Raw genomic sequence first — 25,574 nt, 5'->3', positions numbered from 1 at the left:
GAATATCTAAGGTGCTGATCTTATCTGATAAGAAGAAAGCAGGAAGATGCTGAGACTCTACAAAGTTGAAGATTAGAATTCCATCACTTCTACTGTGAGATGAAGATTTTATCTATCATCCCATTTCTACATTGGAATAGGTAAAATAAAACAAACTACTGTTGTATAAATAGCATTACTTTCCTCTAGCATTTTGGTTCAGCCTCATGCCTCAGAGGTCTCTAAGCATCAGCCTTGAATCTTTGCAACTCTTGTAATCAAATGGGCCTTTTACTTCAGCCTAGTGATCTCTGTAAAGGCTCTCAAAAATTTTATTGCAGACATTCTCCCCTCAATTAAGCTGCATTAAGTTTCAGATAAATTATCTCTTCAGGCATTGTAGAGCTGTATATCCATGAGGACTGCACTGGATACTAAATGTCTCAGTCTCAGAGATTTGGAGACTAATAGCACTAAATTCCCCTGGATTTACTTTGAAGACAAAGGCTGTTAACATTTGGGGAAAAAAAATGTCCTGCAAGCATAAAGGAAGTTTATATAAGCAATTCTTTTTAGAGTTTGATCAGATTGATTTGTAAATAGATGTGAAAATTCGGACATTTACATTATGTACATTTTATCCACTACAGTATGAGGTTACTTACTGAAGTTATTTCCATCTTAATTATTGCGGTCTTACTTTGCAGTCTTTATAACACCCTGAGTAAAATGAGTCCTTCTGTAACTATTTACACAAGACTTAGTATCATAGGGAAAAAAAAAAAAATAAACAAGGATTGGGTTAATTCCTGCACTATGAAACGTATTGTCTTGGATCTTTGCAAGGAATTTGCACAGGCAACAGTAAAAATTAGGCAAAATGAAGAAGAGATTTACATGGAATAATATAACAAATCATTGAAAGAACCAGGGAGAGCTGATAACAATCAGGATTATTAATCCCATACTCTACCGAGGTAATGCTGCATTCTAATGAAAAAAGAGCCCATTACTATTGAAAACATGCCCAATAGTCATGCATTTATACTGAAATAAATCAATTTATGGATATAACTAGAAGCCCTTAACTTTATAGCTGAAATAGTCTAGTCTGTAGTTCACACACAGTAGGGTGAAAGCTAATGGGACTTTTGCAGACTAAAAAAGCACAGGACATTAGTATTTTTGAAATCAATCCAAGCTCCGAGTGTTTATATTGTAGTTGGTAAACCGTAACAGCTGGCTTACTTCTGAATTGAACAGGATACCTGGTCTAGACATTTAGACACAGGTGACAGAACCCTAAATTATGTACTGTTAGTATGTATGTTGCATGTGTCATGCATTGAAACTGCCGAAGTAGATTTTAGCATGCAAAAATGCTAGAACTACTCATTACTTTTTTCAATGAAATTTCTTCTCATAACACTCTCTTGTTCTAAAATGGCTTTTTAAAGAAGCCTTAAATAATAACCTTTAAATACCATACTATGAAACTGTAGACAGTATGCTATTTTATTTTACACTAACCTCAGCTAAGCCCTGTGCTTTCCTCTCATAGCAAACTTCCCCTGATAACTGTGAGGATCTTCATCAGGGTCAGGGAGGTTAATGCACAAACCTCTTCTCTGTAGCAGAAACAGACAGGAAAAAACACTCTGGGATACCTTTCTGCCCAGAAAGTTTCTCTCCTATCTATAAAATATTCTGGCACTCTTTCAATTAGTTTGATGGCACAGAATATTTTCTCAGATGTTTAATATAGGTATTATTACCTGAGTTCAGAATGGAGGTTGGATTGTGCATTCACTAAAGATGGGCTATCAAGAGTTGCTCTAGTAAAGGTTGAATTAGACACAGAACAGCCTACTGCAAAACAAATGATAGCATAATGATCAGAATGCCTTTCCTAAGGATGTATTTTAATGTTTATTTTCTAACTAATAGAGATTGAAAATATGGAAGTTATCCCCCTTCAATTAGTTCATTACCCAATAGATAAAGCAGTGGGGATGCTGGCCCACAGTATCAGAGGTGGATGTTGGTAGCATGGCAGTAGGGACTGAAGCTTCCCACCAGTATTCCATTATGTTTTATTGCTCTATGACAGATGGAAGCAGAGGGGCAGCCTGACAAAATGATGTCTGATGTGGAAGTGTGTATGGAGCAAAGGTGTGTCTTTGAATTCCTCCATGCAGAAAAGAATGGCACCCAGTGACATTCATCATCTCTTACTGAATGTTTATGGGGACCAAACAGTGGATGTGAACACAGAGAGGCTGTGGGCGATGTGCTTCAGCAGCAGTGACAGCAACAGTGAGTCACCTACACTGATGTAAATGTTTATGAGTATGGCATGCAGGCTCTTGTTCATCAGTGGTGGAAATGCATATCAAATGGTGGTGACTATGCTGGAAAATTGTTTTATAACTGAGAAATCACTCAATCAAATAGTATTATTGTATTCTTGTGTTGTAGTTTCCATGGAAATAAATAGAAGACATTACTTTAGGAGCAGCCTATGTTGTAAAATAATATAATAACATAGAATAATAAATGATAATATACAATACTATATTAATTATGAATATAGATATTAAAAATCTATAAAAATCTTCTTTCCTTGGTTCTTGTTTCTAGTATGTAGAATTTTGCTAATAATTGTTATTCATTGTCTTGTAATTATCAACTTAATCCTTTGTTGGAGAAAAAAAATCATATATTTTTGAAAGTCAAAAATAGACAGCAGCAAACTTGCAGCAACAGTGGAGGAAGCTTGTTAGCTGACTACAACTGATTCGCTTTTCACATTATAATCATTAAAAGTAATCTAACAGGAAGTCAGAGAAACTGCCTAAAACAGTATAGTTAAGTTATGAAATATAATTTTACCAATATCTGCATTTAAATGAAGGTAACATTTGCAAAGGGAAATGAAATAACAAGAATTGATAACATAGAGCTTGAAGACAATGCAGGTGATTACTGAAGAGGGGACTGACCACTCTCCAGGCTTCCTCAATTGATACTCTGAAAAAATTAACAGCTTGTGAGATTAGTTTTAAATGTATTTCAGCTGTGGAACTTTTCCTCAGTAAATTCTCATGCTGTACTTTATGAAATATATTAAACCATTCTTTCATATCTGATTCATCCACTACTCAAGCTTATAAGACTAAAATGACATACAGTGACTGACTACACCACCTGCAGCATCTGATATGCTTCTTTAGGCTGTCTGAGAACATGACATCCTTTTCTTAAGCAAGTCCAGGTGCTACATCACAGAAGGAAGACAAATGATTATTCACAGCAGATTGCTTAGGACTACACTAGTAATCAGGTGAGCTGGACAAATGCTGATACTTCTTCATGTTACTGTATGCCCTCAAATTCCTTTCCCATGGATCACCAGGACAAGAAATTCATGTTATTTTCCTCCCTTAATAGGATCTCAATATCTCTTTCATACAGGAGGATAATCGCCAACTATACTGATGATAATGACCAAAAAACTTGGAAGAGTATTTTCCCAACTCTTACCTTAGTAAGATAGCTATCATGTAGACTAAATGGATTATAAATACCTGGCATACCTTCTGCATAAAAGTTCACTCTGTTTTTCAAGAGTAAGAAACTATGGCAGGAAATTAAAAGAAAAGCTCAAACAAATGGTCTTATTATGATTAATAGGAAATGTCAGTATGGCATTACTCATTTTTATTTAGTTGCAGCAGTATGCACTGCTGAGAAGAATGCTGGCAATAGGAGTAGAAGACATTGGGGGGATTAATTTTTTCACAGAAGCTTCAGCACAAATAGATTGTGAATAAACCAGATTCTTATGAACTCAAATAATACAGATGTCTGTGATTCAGGCATCTGTTTTCTATGCAGCATATACTTTCAAAATACTATTTTAAGCGTGTGAATATTCTCCTTGAATGAAAAAGAGAATCCTTGAAAATCTTTACTAGTTCTCATTTTAACCTGTTTATGAGTACAGATAAGGTAAAATCAAAACAGATAAAAACCCATCATATTTAAACAGTGCAGATTTAATTGCTGCAATTATTTTTTTCATAGTAAATGTGGGAAAGACTTGTTAAAAGGCTATATAAAGCAAATAAGGTGCTGGTATGAAAGAGATTTATAAATAGCTAAATGTTAAATCAAATACAAGCAAATCGTAGAACACCTGTCAAAGCCTTGTCATTCCAGAAATTCACAGCTTCACTTAAAAAAAAAAACAAAAAAAAACCCTTTATATTCATGAAGTCAGTATGCAGAAGTAATATCTCAGGCCCTCATACAAATTTATTTAAAGACAAAAGTCTTTCCACCCAAAAGAAAAGGGATTCAGATCAGACCTAAAGTTCACCACAAATGAACAGGAAGGCATGTGGATATGTGGAGAAGTGAAAGGAATGGAAATGGCAATTAATTTCACCATAATTACTGCTGACAGTTTGTACTCAACCTATCTTTAAAAAATAGTCTATATATTATCTATTACACGCTACAAGATTGTCCAACTTTATCCACACATATTTGCTCACATGCAAATAATGCATTTGTAAGATATGCCACATATCACGGGTAGTTCTCAACAGGGAGTAGGTCAGTTCAGACACAACTCAGTCAGAGTTTTCGAAAAACCCCTTAGAGAAGAGGCTCTCTTGCTGACCACATCTTCCTTTGGCAGTCTCTTTTCAGGCAAAACTACATGGACAGTTCAAGCAAATGTGGACTCATTTCCTGTAGCCCAGGCTGGCCCAAAGAAGCCAGATCTGGTCTGGAAAATGCACAATTGTTCTGTTCAACCTTTATAACCTCAGACGTGATGTACTGATGTTTTTATACAACTTACACACAACAACTAAATTGCATTTGAGAAGAATAAGCTAAGCTCATCTAGTCCTCTTGCCAGTTATTTCTCAGCAAGCTTGAAAAGCAACACATGGCAGTGTAAAAATGACTTAGTTCAGCATTTGCCTACATTTGCAACTATTAACATACCCTGTGAAGTTTTATGTGCAATCAAATATTAAACTGAATCCTACAGTAATTAATGTCATCTGTTTTTCATACATCCACAGTAATCTATTTTTCATACTGTTAATATATCCAAGGCAGTAAATAATATTTCACTGATACTACTCACCATCAGATTTGTGCAAGAAATAAAAATGTATCTAGGGATTCCCTGAATCGAAGATCAATTGATTACTAAGCATTCATCAAAGAGAACTACATAAGGAAACAATGGGGAGAAATAAAATAATTTCTATAAATTCCTTGTGATAAGTGGAAGAGAGGAAGTTGGGTTCCCAAAAATGCAGTTGACCTTGCCAAGAGGAACAGCTCTTGGCAGCTGTATCAGTGTTGTAGATTGTAACTAACTCTGAATTACCAAGAAGGATGCACAATCTGTTTCTAAAAAGATACATTCTGTTAAATCACTGAGAGAAACTATGCATCCCTGACTTGGAACTGCAGAATTAAGCTACACCACCATAGATTTCTAATAGCTATTTTGCTAAACACACCTCATGTATGTATTCTATTCTGGCATATGTACATATATGTAGAATCACGCTAAAATAATGTTTTGAACTGATTTTAATGCCAGCATAACCTTACACGTAGCTCATGTGGACGCAGTGCCTGTACAGGACAGCTGCATCACTTTAGATGAAGAAGAGCCATTTTCTGTAAATAAGTGAATACATCTTGCTGTACAGCTTGACCTTATTAACTGACTAGTGAAATCACTAGAAACATAACAGCATTAAACATTATCAGAGTCAAATATATTATTTGGAGACCCTTTTATTTGTCTGTTGATAATCTGCGTTATTTCATAGTGGAAGTATTTTGGCAGTATTTTGTTATTATCAGATCATTCTCCATTTTGAGTTGTGATTCAGACCTGCTGTTTTTTTCTTGCATTTCACTACTTTCTATTTTTGTGTGTGGGGTTTGGGTGTTTTTTTTTCCCCTAAAATTGAAAGGACACAGTTAATAATAAGTTAACCATAATATTTTGCAGCATAATGTAAATTGTTCTGTTTCCATCACAGTTACATTCTATCTGTCTTGATTTTCCTCCCATTTTGTGATATTTTGGTTGCCAAATTTAGAGAAGAGAAAGAAACCAGTAACATGCTTCAAATGTAGAAGACAAGATCAGATATCACCACAAAATTGAATGCTGTGCAATATATTGTGTTGCCAGATTCTTCTTCCTAACATTTCGATGACTCTAGGTAGTAATAGAAAGAATTATTAATAACATTTAAGTATATTAATCTTAACTTGTTAAAACCATGAAATCTGGGGAGATGTGCTTCCTTTCCTGCCAGATGGAAAAAATCTGTGCCTATATTTATTAGTAATTTCAACATAACTGTATTGTTCATAGTTATTATCTAGCATGGATTAAAATTTCTTCTTAGTCAGTGTCACCTACAAAGCATAGCTATTTTGCTACAGTGTTGATGTCACACTTGCTTGTTTTCATTAACAAAATTCTGCCTGGGGGTGTTTCAGGAATGAACTAACTGTTAGCAGACTGCATGTGTCTCACCCCTGAACTATCTTATTAACAGAGAAAGTCTCTTGAGCTCAAAATTTTCTGTAGGGTACAGAATTCAGAGCTTTTGTATCATTTGAAAGTATTTATTTCTAGCACCAAATTAATTTCAAGGATAGTAATAATAATATTAAAAATATTAATATTATCATATTATTAAAATAATATTAATTATTGATATATATAATATATAATATATAATATATAATATTATACTAATTATTAATATTAATATTAATAATATTAATAATAAGTAATAATAGCATGGAGTACATTTTCTCCTTGACTGTAATGACAACAATAATGAACACCAAGTAGAATAAATAGAGAGAACAAAAATGTATTAACACTGAAGTCAATATGGGGAAAAAAAAAATAAAAAATGAAAAAAGCAAAAAAGCCACTAATCTGAACTCATTCAAAACATTTCTATATTCTGCAGATGAAGAGGAAGCAATCCTTAAATGAGAACCACAGTGCAGACAAAGCATTAAGCCAATAACTCACCTGCTGCTGAAATAAAGCCGTATAAGTCTCATTTTACCATTATCCTGAACACCAAATAATCTTTGAAATATCATGAAGATGTCAAGTAAGCATCCATACATCATCAGTGAAGACAGAAGAACCTGGCAATGAAGGTAAACCTGTAGAGACTCTGTGGTGTATAATCTGAAATATTGTGTCTGTCTATGTATTAGTAACTTCCATGATTTATACACTGTTGATACAAATCTTAAACACTGCTACCATCTACTGGATAATTTATGCTTGGATACAATAGTCCACCAGGCAAGAAAGAAAAGGGAAAATGGGAGGAAATGTACTGTAATACTTTTCACAAATAGTTTAGCTTTGGTATTCACATAATTTATTCTAATTCAGTTATCTTCTACAATTGTAGATGAACAGTCTTAGTGTCACAATATATACAATGCTTTTATTTCTTAATTATTCACAGGACGACAAATGAAAACTGTAACAAAAAGTAGCCTGATACATTACTTTCCTCCGTTTTCATTTTTATTTCCTATAGTACTTCTTGTAACTAGGTCACCATTGTCTGCTATGTAGACTCTTCCATGTTGAAAGAGGGAAATATGCCAGTGCTGCATATTAGTACTTTACCAGCCAAGTTAGTGTTGAATTCACTTTTATGGTGTTTGAGATTCAGGAAGGGAAAAAAAAAAAATAAAAAAAATAAAAAATTCTTGGAAAGTTGCATTAAGAGGCAGCAATAATTGCTCTATATTAAAAAGTTACACATGCAGCAGTCTCCATGACAACTGAAGCTTGCAGGATTTTGACAGGAAAAATTCTTACCCTGTAATGTGCCTTATAACTAATGTCGGTCTTCTAAGTTCAAGTTTGAAAACTGAGAGAATTTACCTTAGCAGTGAACATTTCAAACACAAAGGAGGACACTACCATCACTGAAAAGTATACTGTTTGAATTGAAAACTGGAAAAGAGGAGGATACTTTTAATAAAAATCATTCTTTCAAAGCTGTGGTATTGGGCTGTTCCATTAAATAATTGCACAAAAGTAATAGAACTCTGTGTTAAAGTATCAGCTTGGGAAACAGTTAGACAGCAGTGTCTGACAGTGAAATCTACAACTAATAAATGATTGTGAAACTAAGTTAAGTTGTTTGGAAGAAGATCGACTGTCCTTCATATTTCCTCTATTTTCAAACCTAGGATTATGGTCCTATCTAGATTTCAGGTTCATGTCAGGATGCCTCTGAACTTCAAGTGCTCTTTATTTATTCCATACTCTACTAACTTATGTAGTTGGTCCACTACAAAAATAATGAACAAAGGTAGTGTTGTATGTTATCCTTGTTCCTCATCACTAAATAACAGGATCGCTTCATATACTAATTCACTGATAATATTAATTCCTCTGAGCTTTATCTAGAACTGTCTAAAAAAATCAACATGCCAAGTTGTCAAATGATTAGAGCTTATTAATTGTTCTGTGCAGGGCTTTGCACCTGGGGTGCAGCAACCCCCACTGCCAGTACACACTGAGGGATGAAAGTATACAGCATGGCCCTGCTTAGGGGTACTGATTAGATGGACTTAGGGGTAATGGTGGATGGCAAGCTGGACGTGAGCCAGCAATGTGCTCTCCCAGCCCAGAAAGCCAGTCATATACTTGGCTGCACCAAAAGAAGCACAGCAAGCAGGTTGAGGAAAGTGATCCTGCCCTTCTGCTCTGCACTCACCTGGAGTACTGCATCCAGATGTGACATCCTTAGTAGAGGAAAGATATAGATCTGTTGGACAGTGTCTAGAGGGGAGCCTCAAAAATGATTTAAGGGGTGGAGAACCTCCCCTAATGGGACAGACTGAGAGAGCTGGGGCTGTTCAGCCTGGAGAAGGCTCCAAGGTGACCTGATAGCAGCCTTTCGGTGTCTAAAGGGAGGTGATAAAAGCAAGGGAACAGATTCCTTTTCATGGCGTGTGGTGTTAGAACAAGGGTTTCCCTTGAAATGGTTTCAGACTAAAAGAGGGGAGAGTGAAATTGCGTATAAGGAGAAAGGTTTTTACAGTAAGGGTGATGATATACTGGAACTGGTTGCCCCATAGATGTGGTGGATGCCCCATCCCTTGAGATTCTCAAGGTCAGGCTGGACCAAATATACGAGTAACCTGATTTAGATATAGGTGTTACTTTTCATTGCAAAGGGGTTAGACAAGGTGAACTTTAGGAGTTCCTTCAAACTCAAACAATTCTATAACTGTTATTTATGTAAAACACTAGTAAAAATTCACTGACTAGTACTATCCCAGTTTTAATGTGCTATAACCAAGAACAGAATTTAAGCCTTTAATCTTAGACAGAATTTGAATAGGAAAATTGGGACATCTTGTTTTTTCATAATCCCCTCAGAAAATAAAAAGACCAGTATTGAGTTGATAAACATGTGCATCCAAAGATGCATACAAATATGCATATACATTTTTGAAGCATGCTTTCTTCTACCTCTTTATCTTTTTGTTTTGTTGAGGAGAGAAACTACCTACCAATCAAAAAGAAAAAGAAAAATAGCGATTGTTGCTGTGGTCATTTGAACTGGACTAAAACTGAGATATTATGACAACCATGTAGAAGCGCCTCACTGAATCTGTAACACTGATAAACCATCTTGCAGACAAGAGAGCTCTGACCAATCATTTGATTTTATGTTCACCTTAACAGGACTCCCAGATTTTTGGTTCATTAGTCATTGTTGTCATGACACTTGGACAGATACTGAAACTGCATACATGACTCCTACATTTTCTTTTCTAAAAAACAACAATCATCCTTAAGAATGAAGTACCAAATAAAAAGACTTTAGTTACTGAATATTTTGGGGTGGGGATGAAACTGGAAAAGGTTGTTTAGGTTTGCTTTTTAAAAGAGCCATTAAAAGAACCATTAGAAATTAGCTCAGCATATGAACAATGCTATTTTATTTGTACCAACATCTCAACAGTTTGATTCTTTAAATAAATCTCTCTCTGGCATAATTTGCATATATCTGAAAACCTCCACACAATTTGGTACAATGTGGTACAGTTGGCAGCTTTCATTAAGAGAGGCCCAGAGCCGAAACTAAGAAGGATATCACAAATCATGCTGAGGTGCACTGAAAGAGTTATACAGTGAGGACTTCACAGTGGTTTCTCACACCATGTCTCATCCAAGCCATTGCAATTAGTTCCTCACTTTCATGAGCACTGAAATTGTGGAGAAAAAATATATATGTGTATGCATCTAAGCCTTTCTCACTCCACTTAGACTTCTTTCACCTCAGTTTCACCTAAGAACTAGAATTTTTCACTTCCTAGAAGTTGTTTTCAGAATTACAGCCTCCAGAGTGTAGAAAAGTGAAAGTATTTTTTAACCAGGTAGTCACTATTACCATTTAACACCTTTTCCTTGTGCATTCATCACAGCCCATTTGAATGAAGTCCTGCCTAAGTCATTTCTGAGGTTATCTTTAGCAAAAGTTTGAAAGTTGTAACACAAATGCATTTCTATGGGAAAAAAAGTATATCACCTCCATGCATTTTTATTACTTTACTATGGAAAAAGGAAAACTCAATAACAATGCAAATTCTTCCCATTTATTTAAAATAACTCACATGAGGAAAGAGTACTGCAGAGATTCAGGCAGCTGACCATAATTTGTCTATTCCTGAAGATGAAAACGAAGTGACTGCCTGGGAAACATTTCCAAGACTAGTGTTGCAGCTCCACCTGTTGCCAGTATGTGGTTGCACAGACCAGAAACTCGAGTTCTCACACAAAATTAAAATCATATTATCTTTTATTATCTTTTTTTTATCTCCTAATTGCACACTGGCCAACATGCCAAGTTTGCTGAAGTTTTCTTCTCCAGAAAATATTGTTCATCTGTCTTACAAAAAACAAGAGGCCAAAATAAAATAAAACAAAGATAATATTTTAATATTGATTATATTAAATTGTGTTAACATCTATCAAAATATATTGTAATATTCAATATAGATTGAAAAAATCCTTATGGATGCATTGTCATTTCTTTATTTTTACATTTTCGTCCAACTCCTAGATCTTGATTTATACCACAGTTAGAAAATAAGAGCATGACAGAAAATCCTAAGACCTTTTAAGAAGACAACAGGCAACAAACAGGACCTGAGGAAATGGCCGAGTCGTATCAGATGAGGTTTAGACTGGACATAAGAAGGAACATTTTCTCTCAGAGAGTGGTCAGGCACTGGAATGGCTGCCCAGGGAGGTTGTGGAGTCACCATCCATGGCAGTGTTCAAGAGGCATCTGGATGAGGAGCTAGGAGATATTGTTTAGTGGTTTGCTGTAGGTATGGTAAAGGGAGGATGGGTGGATCTTGTAGATCCTTTCCAACCTTATGATTCTGTGATTCTATGATCCTAAGACAGAAGGTTGAAAACATTAGGCATAGGACAACAATGCTTTGGCAGGAATCATGCACTTTAGAAAGTGCAGTAAATAATGTGAGAAGAATTGGGACTGAAAATACGGATTCAGTTAATGGGATTTGTGCCAATCAAGGTGAGATTCAGTGTAAAAGCATTTTAACCTTTGCAGCTTCATGGAACTAATGCACAAACAAACACCACAGAAATATAGATGAGAGACAGAGCTGTTCCTAGCTGATAGCAATTCTATCCCTCTTGGAAAATAAGCTATGCACATCAGCACACATATATCAAGATCTTTCAGTTTTTCTCCACAGAGTCAATCTCACCAGCCTCAGACATTCGAGAAGATTGACACATGGTAAGGAAGAAAATGCAATAGAAATGCCCATTCCTGCCTGCTATCCTTCAGAGGGTATTTGATGTTCTGTGGTCTTCTGACTACAGGGGATTTTTACTCCACTGGAAGCACAGTTTTTATTGAAAAGAATTTTCAGTCTTTCTCAAGAATCGGTAAAAAATGAAAAGATGGGATTCCTAAATGCAGCTGAACAGACTGTCTGTCTGTGATAATTAATAAGCAGTTCCTCCTCATTACAGGAAATGTAAAAGCAGCTTATATTAATCCAACTTGAAAAGTGCACATCTTGAGGGAAAAATCTGTAGGGGGTAAAGATGTACTCATTTTTAATAGCAAATCATCTTCCATTTTTTCTAGTTCTAATACAGTTTTATTTAAATACATTTGAAATCTGAACATTTTCATCAGTATCTACAAGTTTTTATTCCAGATTCTTTTCACCTTGAAGGAAGGTGAAAGAACATGCATGATAAGTCACTGCAGAAGATACTTTATTTTAAAAGTGGTTTTCCAAATAATATTTGCTTATTAGAAATCATTGTTGTTGTTTTTTAAACACCTGAAATACAAACTACCAGTTCAGAGATCAAATTTGTCTTAAAACATGCTCATCTCTGCTTTCAGTAATAAGGAGAACAGCACAGTAGGAGTAAAAAGGAAGGACACCAAAATGTATTTCTTTTCAAATTCTTTCTATAGTAAAAAAAAAAAAAAAAAAAAGTTTATTTTAAGTTTCTTGTTTTGTTTTATTTTGTTTTTATAAAGAAAGAAAAAAGAAAGAAAGGGGGGGGTTGGGGGGAGGGAAGGGAGGGAGAAGGAGCGGGGCTTGAGAGGTCGTATATATAATACTACAGTAGAGTTAGGAGAAAAAGCAAGAAATTTGTGATGTGATGTATAAGTAAAATGACCTGGAAGTGTGCACAAGCACTAGAGTGATCGTTTGCTGGATGAACTTAACAAATCTGTAAGGCCAAGAACCAACTAAATACTTGCAGAAACACCTGACTACATCCATTGTGTGTATAACAAAACTTGATATGGAAGTCAGTGTCAATAAGCTGATCCTTACTGGCAAAATTTTTAAAAAGGAAGGTTCAGAAATGATCTTCATCCCTCCTGGAAGTGGATCTTGATTTAAGAATGAAAGCATTACCTTCTGCTCAGCATGGGTTAAAATAAGCAAATAAAACAAAAATTATATTACCATGCCACCATATAAATTTGTGGTTCCATTTGAATGCTGCATGCAGTTCTGTTCCCCTCTTTCTGAAAAGAACATATTAACAATGAAAAAGTTCTAAAGACTGGAATGGTGATAAAAATATGGAGTAACTTCTGAATGATGAATTCTGGAGTAGGTTAGAAAACTTCAGATAGGAAGGGATATCTGCGGATAAGAGAATATTGCAGATCTACTAACAAGTCAAGGTGGCCTTTACTGTCTTTTCTGATACAAGAAATGACAGGCAGAAAAGAAAAAATGTCAGACAGTTCAAAACCATACAAGGAGATGGTTACTCGTGGTATGTAATTGTTTCAAGATACGTTTGTTTCCAAGAGACAGCATATCTCAGGATCAGATGCAAGCAATCTACACACTCAGGGCAGCACAGAGGGTTATGAGTTTTATTCAACATGCACACACACACACCGACACCCACTTTACATAATCCCAGTAAGCAGCAAGGAGAAAGTCCCTAAGCAAGCACACTGTTACTTTCTGACCCTTGAGAGACAGGGAAATGCTAAGGAGAGGAAGAAGAATAATGTTGGCAGCAGATTTGATAGGTAATATCATCAAGGCTTCAAAGTGCACTTTTCCTCATTCTCCACCACAGTTTCTCTCCTGCTTTAATTTTCCCCATGGTCTTCAGGTGGTTGTTTTTGTTTTTTTTTCACTTATCTGCATTGCCAACATATACAGAGCCCAAGTTGGACACCTGATTGCAAAGCAAGTTCTTGCAAAACAAAATAAACTACCAAGGTTAGCTCTCTCTACAAAACAAGATACAAGATATAAAACAAGATTTGTGGCTACAGCTGCAAATATCATTTCCCTTAAAACTGACAGAATAACTTGTTCCATCCCAGGATCATTCTTTGATCAGGGGCCTTTAGGTCCCCAACACAGTAATAAAAGAGGAGGAGGACATTTTGGGTGCTAAAATTTCTACAGGATAAAAGGGACAACAGAAGAGAATACCTAATAAAACTTTACTAAAGACAGAAAATCACATACAATTCAAGAAATCGGTTAGGTTGAGGGCAGATAAGATTGGGAATATGAACAATATGAAATTCACTGAATCACAGAATCATACCATCATAGGATCACTTGGATTAACAACAAACTATTTCCAACCCTCTGCTGTGGGCAGGGTTGCCACTCACCAGATCAGCTGCCCAGGGTCTCATCCAACCTGGCCTTAAACACCTCCAGGGATGGGTCATAAACAGTTTCTCTGGGCAACCCCTTCCTGTGTTTCACCACTGAGAAAAGAAATTCTTCCTAACACTAGACTGTTTCTCCCCTTTTTTATTTTAAAGCCATTCTCTCTTGGTCTATCACTGACAGATCTTGTAAAAGTCAGTCTCCCTATTGTTTGTCAGCTCCCTCTGAGTACTAGGTAGTCACACATAGATTTTCTTAGAACATTCTGAGAATAGAACAAGCCTCACTCCTTGTACCTTTTGTTGTAGGACAGGTGCTTCAGCCTCCTGGTCATTTGGCCCTCCCCTGGACCCAGTCCAGCTCTGTCTTTATTGCAATGGAGGTTCAGACCTGGATGCAGTACTTCAGATGGCACCTCACAAGGGCAGAGCTGGCCCTCTTTTGATGCAGCCCAAGATATATATGGCCTTCAGGACTGCAAACACACAATACAGCTTGGTGCTGTCTGCAAAGTTGCTGAAAGTGCACTCAATACCTCTATCCATGTCACTGATTAATATTTTAAAGGGTACCTGTTCCAAGATGCACCCCTGAGGAACATCATTCCTCATCAGCTTCCATTAGGACACACAACCATTGACACAACTCTCTCACCGTGGTAATCCAGTCAATTTCTTATGCACCAAGTAGCCCATTCATCAAATCCCTTAAGATAAGGATGCTGTACAGGTCATTTCCCTTGTTTTCATTCATTCCAGTGCCTAGCAAGCATCCATTTATGGCCACCCTTGGAGACTGGATACCTGACCAGATAAACCAACAGCTACCTACCAAAGTGCTGGGAGGAAGAAAACACTATGGGCTGGAAATCCCTTCTTTGGCTGTATACAGGATATTAGTATATTCTGTCCAGAGGGAAGTGGAATCTACAACAAAAAGGCTAATGCTCCCCCCACCTTGGGAACATGCACTTCAAAAAGAGAGCTCAAACCAGACTTCCTTCTTGTAAATCAGGATATGTTTTGCTACTTGAATATTATTTTGGTCCTTTTTTTTTTTTTTTTTTTTAACTTGAGATTAAAATAAAGTTTTAGAAGCTGAAAAATGAGTTCCATCACATAGTTAGAGAGCATGCACTAATGTCTAGAGGATGTAGATCATACGGAGGCAGGTATTAAGATTAGAAAAAAAACAGAAGAGCAATTTATTTCATACATTTATCAAGTAGATAGGTCTACAGACATTTTTTTGTGGTTTTGAAAATTTAATGTTTAAAATATGTAGGGAAAGTCTTGTCATTGGAAAAAAATAAGAGCTGCAATTCATGCTCAGGATACTAAATCACCAAACTTTTGACAGAGTATGTGAAGCGTATGGACATAGCTGCCTTTCTAATCTCTTTCAATAATTCACTTTCACTGATAAACCAGCACAAATGAAATATCTTAGCAAATGTTGAGAAATTAAACAGCATTCTGTTATATGCAGTGCCACTGTATGATGATATGAGGCATATGCTAAGACATAATTAAATTTTGCTGATTTTCTGATAATTTTTCATTGAAGTGAAGGAATCCATTAAGGGTTTCTTCTTCTCAGCACTATGGTAGATGTTACAGTTGAACTCATATGTTTCCCTTATGTTGAGCTCTCATTTAACATCCAGTCTTTCTTAGACAAGTGATCAAATGGCTGTGTGGTGCTGACCTGCTGCTGGGTTAAACCACAGAAGTCTTAGGCTGACAAACTTGGAGAGTAATAAATATAAGTAAGTATATGCACATTGTGTATTTTAAATAAAACTTTTTACAAATTTAAAAGTAATTTTTCCACCAAAATTTGCAGACAAACTTTAACTCACAAATTTTACTAGAACTGCTAAAGAGTGGAAAACTCACTTTAAACCACCCTCAAAAAGAACCCTCGAAGACCCTTCAGCCTAGAGAAGGCCAAGGGGAGGCCTCGAGGCAGCTTACAGCTTCTCACAGGGAGCAGCACTGAGCTTTGCCCTCCGTGACAGTAACATGGTCGGAGGGAAGGGCATGGAGCTGTGCCAGGGCAGGGGCAGTTTGGGGCTAGGGACAGATTTTGCACCAGAGAGGGTGGGCATGGAACAGGCTGCCCAGGGCAGTAGGCAAGGCCCCAAGCTGTCAGAGCTCAGTGAGCATTTGGTCAATGCTCAGAGACGCAGGGTTTGAATTTTGAGCAGTCCCGTGTTGGCATTGAACTCAATTATCCTTGTGATTCTCTTCTGACTTGGGATATTCTATGATTCCATGATTCTAAAACATTCCTCACAGACTTCCTTGTAATGTTCATCTCTTCCTCTGGCAGAAAACATTCTTACACCTCTCTCAGGCTCAGCTGGATCACCATAAATCTGTGGCTTTTTTCTTTGCATCAATACAGCTACCAAAAAGAAATTGTTATCACAGGGCATATGATCTGCACTTGACAGCAATGCCAAAGAGAATAGCTGCTGTGGGAACTAATGCCCAGAAGTAAAGCCAAGGAATAGCTCTAAAAGGTACACTCCTAGTCAGATCTTCTACTCAGTGAGACGAGATACACAGATAGTAAATTGCAGAGCATGCATTAATAATGTCATACATTGAAGGGTTTGCAACATCAGATTGCTTCTTGCATATCTTTGTTTTTCTTGTAGCTGGCACCAGCACACAAATTCAGGCAGTGAAGAGAAACAACTTGTTTACTTAAGAGACCTATCAACCTTACTCTGAAAACACAGCGAAAGTAATCATCAAGACACTTTTATAAGGGGAGATCATATTTATATATTAGCTTTGTCTTTAGGGGATGTCTCTATAGGGACAGTAATCCATAGTATGTAAGTAGAACAATTATTTGAAATTGTTATGGTTTTATGGACTCGGAGAGAACTAAATACAAATGCTGAGGGAAATAAAGATGATTCATATTTCTACAGTAGTTTACCAACCTGAGATTCTTGTCAGGGAAAAAATAAAATAAGTTAAACCAACAGAAAAAAACAAACCAACATTACAGGTTAGAATTTAAAGACTGGTCTTCTATGTATGTAGTCACTGTGTGATTGTGGATTGTCAGGTCCTGAGTCATAAATCATACTACATAAAACTACTTACATTTTTATCACCATAGCTCACATCAGTTATGTATCAAGGCTCCAAAAGTGGCATCTTAGGATCAGCTACAAAAATGAGCTGAGCTTCTAGTGAGAAATCACACAAGTTCATAGATAAATACACATGGTTTTTAAGCATAAGCCAGTGAAACGTTTTAGGATTGATTACTTATTTTAAAAACAATATTTATGTACTGACAGATCTATCTCATAACTTGGCTCCATCTCCTCACCTTTTCTGCATTTAATACTTTACAAACTATTGCATCTATCTAGTCCAACAGTTGCAGCAGCATTTTAATGTTTACAGATTAATCTCTTAATGGAGTTAAAGGTTTATCCAGAGACAAGAAACTGTCAAAGCACTTGGGTGTCTTTTAGGCAACTGCAGCCTTGCCGGAAGTATCACAATCCAACTAAAGTTAATTACACAGTTTGGGGTTGGTTGATTTGTTTGTTTTTTACTTCAGGAGCTGCTTTCTGATTGTTCAGAATGGATTTCACTGTATCACAGCAATTGTTTGTTGAAGTAACTTCCATTCTTTTATTTTTAAGCACAGATATAAGGACAGCTAAGTTTTCTTGATGAAGGTACCAGCAGGTGTTCATTAAATGTTAATGTAAAACCCTTTGTGTTACAGACTCAGCAAGTGCAATTCCTATACATATAGAGCATTCCTAGAATTGTTTTCTATGCCCACTCCACCTAAATAATATTACTACACTCCTGGCTGAATATCTGTTAGTTGATGTTTTTTTTTAAATCCTACAAGCACTGCCAAATATATTGATAAAAAGAAACTTGAATCTTCAAGAAGTTATAAGTGAGTTGTGATGACTAACTAGAGAATTAATACAGTTTTTGGCTGCAGCTTCAAGTAACTGTATATACAATGTAATGAGTACAGAAACAAAATTCTGATTATGAGACACCCCTGTACTTCATCATACTTATCTGTGTTTCCTGAAGTGGTAACTCCACATCTACTAGACTGCTGGACTGTGTATTAGCAGAGTTTCCACCTCTTCCATGTTAACTCCTCACAAGCTCCCCTTGGCTAGCTGTTTATTTTCCAGGTCAGCATGCTCAGGAAATAGGCAGTCGGGGCAGCTGCGCATTTCTTGGCTTGCTTCTGCTATCCAATGGCCTTAACAGAACATGCTTTGTTCGGGTAAACCCCAATGCAAACTTCATGTAGCCCAGTGCATTTCTATGTCTTGGAGATGGTATGCATTGATGTCACAAGTATCTCCCCTACAGTGTTCCCCAGTGAAGAGAGAGAGAATGAACTATTAAAATGAGACTATGTGGATTCACATTTTCCAATTAGTTGTGCCTCTGCAGTCAGTGGAAAATACTGTCATCCTTTGCAAGATCACAAAAGAAGTGTGGAGCTTGCCTGCTACAAGCGTGCATAGTGGGTGAAGCACTGTGAATTACTAAGCTGTAAATTTTCCTTAGACAGTTAGTGGTGGTAGTGACACATGCACTATAATGACACAGTAAAGCAACACAGTGACACTATGAACTTGAAGATGGGAAAAACAAAAAGTGCATGGATTTATTAAGTTTTATAATAGGAATTGAGATTTTATTTTTAAGTGCCAGTGATCAGTACAGTGATGGTTATGAGACCATAAATCATGCAAATTAACACCAAAATACACCAGTGATTAGCAAGATTGAGTGCTTTGTGGAGAAAAACAAACAAACAAACAAACAAAACAAATAACAAAAAACCAACAGCCTTACAAAGTTAAAATAATAATAATCTATGTTCCACCAGGATATTGTTGAAGAGACACTGATTTCTCTTGTTGGCATATTCTAGAAGTAATAAAATGTTAGAAAATGAAAGGAAAAGCCTACATCTAAGGCATATGCATGTGTGCAAACGTCTGTGTATGTTTGTGTGTGGCATAAACTTAGAAGCTTTGAAGAGGTTTCATAGCGAATAGTTTGAAAATCAAACCAGGCTTTACCTATGGCAAGTGTGCAAGAAATCTAAGAGTGAACGGAAAGAATAAGTTACATTTAGATTTTCCTGTGTGAAAAACTACACTTGTCATGAGTTTTCCTGTGGAAAATAAAATAAAAAAAAATCTCCTGTCTCACAGATGGTGCCTTGCATGCACTCTTGATGCTGGCATCACATATTTTTCTGTAACCTAAATTTTTAAGAAGTGATATTAGAATTATTTCTATGCAAACAGGTCAATCAGTTAGCTATCCACACAAAAACAAATATTTATTTATATCTTTAATACTTATTTAAAGATAAAACGTGAGCCTATTAAGGCACTATTCAGCTCCCAGACAAAATTTTTTTCTCCTGGAAACCTTAGTTTGCTGGAAGCTTTGTTGGAAACAGTGCAGGCTTGACACACCAATGATTTCAGTGCAGCTTTGAGGAGGCCCACCAGACTCAGCTGCTCTGTGCATACACAGAGTGCTCGTTTACATGAAGTGGCAAATGATTAGAGTTCACATCACCATTTACATTTTTACCAACTCCCTACTGTGGAAATCTCTATATCTTATACTTCTGTTTATTAACAGGAACTGTTGCAAAGGTTGCACATGCAGATTCCATGTTAAACCATCTAGGTTTTATGTCACTATTCTTCCTGCAAAAGTATTTCAGAAACACATTCCTCTGATAATATCCAACTGTCTTTCATTTTAAGCCTGAAGCCATTCCTGGCTCATCTATTTTCTGTTGTGATTACGGCTCTCTTAAGCTCTAATAGTTTGGGTTTTTTTCTTCCCTAATGTTTATCTCCTGGTGCTCATATAAAGCAATATTCCACTAGTTGAAATAAGCAAACCATTTGTGAATTATGTTCTCACTGAGTATTTGGCCAGTAAGGCATCAGCTAGGCATTTGAAAATAACAGCCAACAACTAAGAAGTGGTAAGGAACTGCTTTCTAATCTGTCTCTTAACTGTAACTGACTGAGCTCTCCATTTCAATTCAGTTAAATCTTGCCAAACTGTACCCCCTACTGTGCTTCTGTATACAAGGCATAAATGACTGTTAAACAATTTCCTCTGTATTCATGCCTCTGATTCTTGTGTGTTAACTGTTTTTTAAAGGATAGGTTCTGGATCACTTTAACAGGTTGCTCAGAGAGGTGTTGGACATCCTATCCCTGAAGACATTCAGGGGAAAGCTGGAAACTTGCACTGAGCACCTGTGTAGTTGTAGGCGTCCCTTTTCATTTCAGGGGGTTTTGACTAGATGGCCTTTAAAGGTCTCTTACAACTCTAGTGATTTTATTATTCTATGAAATGTAGTGTGGTAATGCAGACATGATCTTTCTGCCTTACACTATATGTAGTACTCTGAACAGAACAGTTTAAATTCCATTAGGCATTGAAAAGTATAATCAACTCTTTGCAACAGTGCATGCATCAACAAAAATAATACAACTGTTACTTCAAAAAGAAAATAACCAGAACTTGTTGCTAACAATAATTATTAAGCATTAATTACTATTTTACACTGTCGCTATAATGTGATTGTTTCACATAATTCCACATATTCTTCAGGCCCATTTACTCTCCGTAGGAAGGGAGCAAAATCTTGAATGTAGAGATTTTCTAGACGTATTATCTGCCTCCAGCAGAAAATCCACCATGCCAACCAGGTATGTTAACAATATTTTTTTTTCTTCCCCTGAGGTTATTGGTAATAGTATTGTTTCTAATATTCAGAAATTAAACAAATATACAAATCAGAGCATGCCATTTCAAAAGGAATAATAACAGCAAATTCATAAGATAAATCATGTTTCTTGGATCCACAGGGACAAGCATTTCTTAGAATACAGCGATCCTTGCAAGTTGAGACTTTTCAGGAAAACTGTCCAGCTGTATCTCATTTTACAGATTGCAGCGTGGTACACCCTCAGTATTTCTCTAGCATAGGACTTTGAGTTGTCACGCAACGCATTTCTCAACCCATTCTGCAGACTGCTCAAGTATCCTCCTGGGTACTCATTAAAACAAAATAGCTGTCTGAAACAATACAACTGCTCTTCCTTGGGTTTTCAGTTTCAGCCTTTTGCTTGACCTCCACATAATTGTGAAAGGACATGTTTATTAGAGAGGAGGGAAGAGTGATTCCTTGGCAGACTTTAGCCGCTCTTCCCTTTGATGTCACCCCAACAGAGAGAGATGCATCTAGGCATTCGACTACATCTGATTCCTAGGAGGAAATCTCCTGTTGTGCTCTCAAAGGCTTCTTGCAGTACTTGCCTGCAGTGACTGATACCAGGCACAGTGAAGTGTCTAACACTGTGCATTGTCTCCTGAAGCTAGCAAAGCCTGCTCCAAGTCTTCAGATGGTCCTAGAACTGATATTTCTTGTTAGCTTCTGCCACAGTCCACCAGTTCCAACGGGAACATCATCGACTAGCTCACTATAAAGGAGTAGATTTACATTACAGACAGTCTTAAATGGTAACAGCAATGTAATGGATTCATGACCTGAATCTGACCATTATTCAGATTAGATCAGATTGCCCTAGCATTCCTAAAGTGCATTAAGCAAAACTCATCTACTTTTTAATTTGGGGAAGGAGATCGTCACAGAGAAGAGGGATTAGGGAAAAACAACAACAATAACAGCAACAACAACAAGATTAGTAACTTTAAATATATTAATTTTCACTCCCAACATATACCCAAAACATATCAACATTTGTTAGTAATAAAAGATGTTACCTGTAAGACATGGCAGGACACTGATTTTCTTTTAATTGTACAAAACCTTATAACTTACGCTGCTTTTGGTGGGCCACTCAGAACCCAGCTTATCATTAGTCATATGATCAGCATTAATGGGCCCTCTGGACAGAGCATCTTACCCTGAGGTTTGGCCGGATGTGAGGATTTGCCAGAGGAAACAGGTTAGCGAAAATTTAGCAGCACCATCAGAACCAACCACACTGGTCTCAGCAAAGCACACAACCACATCCTGAGCTTCAGCTACACGCAGCTAAGCCAGTATTCCATACATTGGTTGCTTTCAATCAGAACAGAGACTGATAGCTTGGCGCAATGACTTCAACAGTGAATGTCCCTCACTCATATAGGTTTTGCTTATATGTAACTATTTATATACCTTGGAAATTTCAGTACATTAATCCTTGAACTTAAAGATATAATTTTTTTAAATCGTGATCTCTTTGGTATAAGAAATGTTTATGCTGTAATATAATTACCTAGTTCACCTCACTAGCAGGATTTTACCAGATTGATCTGCACATCTCCTGTGATGTGTAATTTCTCATGATTTCAAGTAATTTTAGTGAAACCACTAATTTTAATCCAATTTAGTGCCCTAAAAATCACTACTGATCAGTAACAGGACTGTGCATGTACTTTGTGTGCATACACCCAGTTTTAGGTTATTTTTTTTTTCCTAGCATGAGTTAAAGTTGCCTAAAAGTTGGAAGCAGATTAACAAGTCCCCCAGCTACTTCTCTCCCTGCTCTACTTCACATAAAATGTCTGACAGAGATGAAATGATTATTTATTTATTTAAAACATAAATTGGAAATACTGATAAGTTGGCTAAACATGCTGGTGAACAGTTAGGCAGCTTATGCCCCTGATGGTTCCAATCAGCAACATTTTCCTTCATTATGACTTGGAAGGAAATTCAATTTGTTTTCCCTGTCTGAAACACCTTGATATAAATCCCATTGACATCAGCAAGTTACCCAGTAACATCTTAAAAGGCTGGATGAAAATCTAGAGACCAGAAAGTCTAATGTATTTTACTGAAGCATTTATAACACATTCAGATATACACCACAATTTCACAATCATTGCATCCTTACATTTAATTTTAACAAGCTCCTAAAAATTGTAGAAACAATTCTTTAAAAAGTCAGCTTAAGCAGTTCAACTAAACTAAGGTTTTATGGCAATGTGAACCTGATTCTAAAAACCTTTTGCAATCTCTAAACAATCTCAGTAGGATTAACAGCATCCCTCCCTGAGGCAGCATGGTGACACTCTTCCTCTAATGGATTTTGGTCCACCTCACTATCCAGATCCCTCAATAGTGTGCAAGATGTGTGGACAGTAATTTAGCTCTAAGTCATTTCATTCTAGATAAATGAAGTAGCTGGATAAAGAAGATGGATAAAGATCTTTTAGTTGTAAAATTCTACATCCTAAACAGGTAAAATAATTCCAGTTCTGATTAGATGTATTTATATCCCTGATCTTGAATCCACCAAACAGGGAACAATTTACATTTGCCTGAGGGATGTCAGTGTCGAGTATGTGGTGGTCTTCAGTCTTTCTTTCAGATTTTAACAGTCTAGATCAAGTCAGCACATTTTATGATTTCCAGCAACAGAAAGCTTAGCAGAGTCTTTGATTTTTGGACAGTTTCAGATGTATTTCCATGTTATTGAGTGATGTGGGTTCTCAACATGGCCATGAAAAAAATAATCATTAAAATGGACGGAAAAAAAATGCACTTTTTTCACATTTTACCATTGCATTTCATTGTCTATTCTCTATTAAGTATTCCCTTCATTTGGTAAGGTTTTATTAAAAGCAAAGCCTAATGCTGTCAATAGCAGTGGCAACTCTGGTAGTCAAGTCTGGTAGCAAGTCTATTAAGCTGACCTAAGCAAGCTAAAACTTACTAAATTACAACTATTCAAGGCAGTTATCTGCAAGTATAAGTTTATCTCCTATGAAAAAAAAAAAAAAAATTAAAAATAAATTTAAAAATGCACCTAAATTATGCAATTCAGGTGAGTAATAAAAAGTCTACATTTACTAGACATTTATATATACTTCTGTCCTAAGAGAAGCAGCACTGTATTGTCAGCTGTTTCCTCTTTTGTACCAGAAGCAGTTCTTCAGATGTAATCTCAAGGTCTAAAGTCAGTTCATGACAATTCTCCATTTCAGAGAGCATTAAAAGAAATCAACTTTCTTTAAGGATTTCCTGCTATAGCCATTTTGCAGAACAGATGTTCTAAACCTATCTGAATGACATCTGTTACACCCTATTTACTATAGTTTAACTTAAGTTTATCCAGAGGGAAGAAACAGATTCTACAAATCACTGACATTTGCTGTCACTACTGTAGCATTTAATATGGTAGAAGACACACTAAAGAATGATATTCATAAGTGAATTATGTAACAGTACTAGTCAGCATGACCACTTATCCAAGTAAAATTTTTTATCTCCCTCACTTGCATTCGCCTTTCTTCAGGGCTCTTCAGCTCCAGTTATTACTTCATGTTTAAGTGACACAAGGCTTTTAAAGCAACAAAACATTGAACATTCATCTCTTACATAAGAGAAAAAAATTGTTGCAGTAGGAGTTTACTGGTTGGATAAAAGTCATGGGGGGGGGGGGGGGGGGGAGGGCAGGGGGGAGGGAATCTATGATGAATCCTCTAAAAAAAAAGTGGTTATTGGTTATTTCCAAAAAGGAAAGAATGGTCTCGATTCTTGCCTCCTGAAAGATTAATGCCATTGTCTAGTTAATGTGATAAACACTGTGGTGGGAAGAGAAACTCTAATAGAAGACAAAATCAAAAAGCAGCATGACTTGCATGACTTACTAAAGTGCACATTTACCTGAGAGATAGCCTCAGGCAAATGCAGAAATGTTGGAAGAACAGTTCCACTGCACCACTTCTCTAGTCATTTGTGACGATCGTAATAACAAAGATTATTAAAGAAAAATAAAAATAAAAAAAAAGAAAGAACCACAGTTCTAGGAGTAGACAGCATAGTATTCTGTACTTAAAACTAAATTGTCCCAAAATCAAATAACAACCCAATACTCATCTTTGGGAACAGGTTGCCCAGAGATGTGGTGGATGCCCCATCCCTGGAGATATTCAGGGTCAGGCTGAACCAGGCTCTGAGCAACCTGATCTAGCTGTAGGTTCCCCTGTTCATTGCAGGGGAGTTGGACTAGGTGACCTTTAGGAGCCTCTTTCAACTCAAATGATTCTGTGATAAGGGCTAAGCAGAGAAAAACTATCCCACAAACTCAGATTATAACATTCTGTAAAAAATTCATACACCACTTATTCAAGTAAGGCAAACAACATAGTAGCTTTGCACCAATGCAGACCTCTTCCTGAGGAAAATAAACCAGTCTTCTCCATCAAGGATTATATTTCTGCTTC

The 25,574-nt window shown here is 36.5% G+C and overlaps 1 protein-coding gene across 1 annotated transcript in view; it reads right to left on the bottom strand.

The window, feature by feature from the left end:
• Nucleotides 1-7,243, bottom strand: part of LOC146753830 (uncharacterized) — a 44,774-nt gene extending 37,531 nt beyond the window's left edge. The window contains exon 1 of the mRNA XM_085528369.1: nt 7,082-7,243. The gene's annotated coding sequence lies outside the window, so the exon portion shown is untranslated. The remainder of the gene's footprint in view (nt 1-7,081) is intronic.
• Nucleotides 7,244-25,574: the final 18,331 nt, after the last annotated feature.

This window comes from Coturnix japonica, chromosome Z (genome assembly GCF_054131305.1).
Source record: "Coturnix japonica strain WE chromosome Z, WE-NBRP24, whole genome shotgun sequence".
NCBI lineage: Eukaryota > Metazoa > Chordata > Aves > Galliformes > Phasianidae > Coturnix > Coturnix japonica.
The sequence above is the reverse complement of the archived record's forward strand: the minus strand, read 5'-3'. Positions and strand labels throughout refer to the sequence as shown.